The 3018-nt window shown below is 37.8% G+C and overlaps 1 pseudogene; it reads left to right on the top strand.

Moving 5' to 3' along the window:
• Positions 1-535: 535 nt before the first annotated feature.
• On the top strand, positions 536-1475 carry LOC139436147 (olfactory receptor 1J4-like; annotated as a pseudogene).
• Positions 1476-3018: the final 1543 nt, after the last annotated feature.

Raw genomic sequence — 3018 nt, 5'->3', positions numbered from 1 at the left:
TCTCAGTGTCTGCTGTAAGTCAAGCTTGGGTCTAGTCTTCTTTCAGACTTTGTAAGTTTGATAACTTTAGGGAGTGACTTTAGCTATCTTAGATTCAGTTTCTTCACTGGTAAATGAGGGAAAACTTTCCTACTTCAGGATGTCTTTATGAGAATTAAATGAGGATATGAATGTGAATTACTCAGTATAGGGTCTGGCACACAGATAGAGACTTTGTCTTTGTTATTCTCTATTCAGGACTTAATTTATTATCTGAGACAAAGCTGTTAATCCATTAATATAGATTAATAAGGAAAAATATCTTCTGCTTTCCATGGAAGTAAATTTTGTTGACTATTGTGAGATTCTAATGCATCATTGGAGAGAAAATATGAGAAATTTGTGATTCATGTACCAACAGTGTGAGAAATAGAAGTGTAGCAAAAAGCAATAACTTTATATTAAAAATGATATAACTATAATGTTATGGGTTTATTACCAATTTTACAACCTTTAAATTTCCCACTTTTCTTACTTTCTGAGAGAAAAGAACAGCATGAGTTAGGAGAACCAGAGCAGTGAGTCTGAATTTCTCCTCCTGGAACTCTGCATCTGGCAGAGCAACAGGGTGTGCTTTTCGCCCTCTTCCTGGGCATGTACCTCACCACGGTGCTGGGGAACCTGCTTGTCATCTTGCTCCTCAGGCTGGGCTCTCACCTCCACACCCCCATGTACTTCTTCCTCAGCCACTTGGCCCTCAATGATGCCTCTTTCTCATCTGACACTGTCCCAAAGATATTGATGGACATTCAGACTAATTGCAAATCCATCCTATATGCAGGATTCATTTCCCAGATGTATTTTTGCATAATGCTTGCTAGTGCTACTATTTTCTTCTTTCAGTGATGGCATATGACAGGTACATGGCCATTTGTAACCCACTGTGCTATACCACCATCATAAGGAGGAGCTGTGTGTCTTGTTAGTGGCTGGATGCTGGATCCTCTCTTGTGCCCATGCCCTGTTGCACACTCTGCTTTTGGCTCAGCAGTCCTTCTGTGATGACGATACCATCCCCCACTACTTCTGTACTCCATCAGCGCTCCTGAAGCTGAGCTGTTGAGACACCTCATTCAGTGATCTAATCATCTTTACTGAGGTAGGAGTGATTTTCCTCCTGTCAGTGAGTGGTATTTTGGGCTCTTAAATCTGCAATTGGGGCCACAATCTTCAGGCTGCCCTCCATGAAGACTATCTATAAAGCCTTGTCTACCTGTGGTTCCCACCTCTCCATGGTGTTTCTGAACTATGGAACTCTTGTCATTTTTTACTTCTTCCCTTCATCAAACAATTCCAAAATTGGGAATGTAATTGCTTCTGTATTGTACATGGTGATGACTCCCATGTTGAACCCGTTTATTTATGTCCTGAAGAACAGAGATATCAGATCAGCTCTGGGGGTACTTTTGAGAATGGGGATTATTTTCCTCAAGTGATAATTAGCTGTTTATATTTTTAATTCTTATACTTATATCTTCTGTGATTTCTCTTTGAATATAGGTGATTATGGTTGATTTCAAATAGTCAAATGTCTGTGCAGCCCCTTCTTACCATGTGGAATCTCCTACCCCCACCCCTTTTACTTGGCAGGCCTGGTAAATTTCTTTGGCTAATAGATATGGAAAGTGATATCCCAAGAATGATGGACTCCGTGTGTAGATCATCTGAACCTGGCCATACCAGAAGCACCATCCTTCTGAACCTAGACCCAGCCCAAAAAGCCCATCAACAGAATTGTTGCAACAAATAAATGTCTCTTATTGCACACACTAAGTATTAGGATGGTTTGTTATGCAACAAAATAGGGTGTCTGTGGTACACTCCAAACTGCCCTTTTCAATGTTTCCTTCCTCTTTTTGTTCCCTGCTTAGATTTTCCTCCCTGCCAATTTTTCTATAATCCACAGTCTTCAAAACCTGCATGCTCATAGATATTATGTGATAATCTTCATAATCAATTGCCTTAACACTAAGTGTATTCATTGCCCCCTTCTCTCATAACCTTCAGTGTCTGACTTTGCCAATCACTCTCATTTCTGAATTATCAGGTGGGAGAGTGATATTCCTATTCATGTTAAGGTGCTACCTTACTTGCTGGGAAGATATAAAAGACTTGCCATAAAACAAAAATAGCCAAGCCACCCCTTTAAGAAGGAAGCAATTACAGTATATGTTCCCTCTAAGAAGAGAAATACTTTTATACTAGATTAGAAGTTTGAATAATATTGCATCTGAAAAAGTTCCATCATTTTACTTCTTAAGCTAGAGATATATTACTGAAAAGACATAATTTCTCAAATGTGATATGATTCTTGTATTTATATAGAAAACAATTCTCATTTATATATAAAACAGAAAAGCATGTTTTTAAAGCTAATCTATTCATGTGGGTGCAAACCTATTTTAAGTAGGACCTTTTGATTAGATTACTTCAGTTAAGATGTGGCCCAAAGTGGGTCTTAATCCTTCTTACTGGAGTCCTTTATAAATGGAATGCAATTCAAAAAGAAAAAAACAAGGAAACAAGAAGCTGAAAGCAACTAAACCCAGAATAGAAGGAAAAGGCCAGCAGACACCAGTGTGTGACAAGGAGTCCAGGATTGCTGCAGCTGTTTTTTGAGAAAAAAGAGTTACATGACAATGCCTGGATTTGAACATTTTTCTCAACCTCAAAATTCTAGGCTTGATGTTAATAAATTCTCATTGTTAGAAGCCAACTCACTTTATGGTATCTGCTTTGTGGAGCTTAACAAAATGAAAGAGGTTATCTTACGTGTATAAGAGATAGTGGTTAGATTTTGGGTTTTCTGTCATTTTTTCTTTCATTTCTCATAGTTATAGAAAATACGTGCAGCTCCATATATTTGAAGCAACGAAGTCCAACGTGTTTCCCTTTTTGATGTTGTTGCTAGTTAATATATTGTCTGATGTTTTGTTAACATATAAATATATTGCAAACATTTTGTCTTTATTATTCTAA

The sequence above is a fragment of the Dasypus novemcinctus genome, chromosome 8 (genome assembly GCF_030445035.2).
Source record: "Dasypus novemcinctus isolate mDasNov1 chromosome 8, mDasNov1.1.hap2, whole genome shotgun sequence".
NCBI classification, from domain to species: Eukaryota; Metazoa; Chordata; class Mammalia; order Cingulata; family Dasypodidae; genus Dasypus; species Dasypus novemcinctus.
This window is presented reverse-complemented; position numbering and strand designations above follow the sequence as displayed.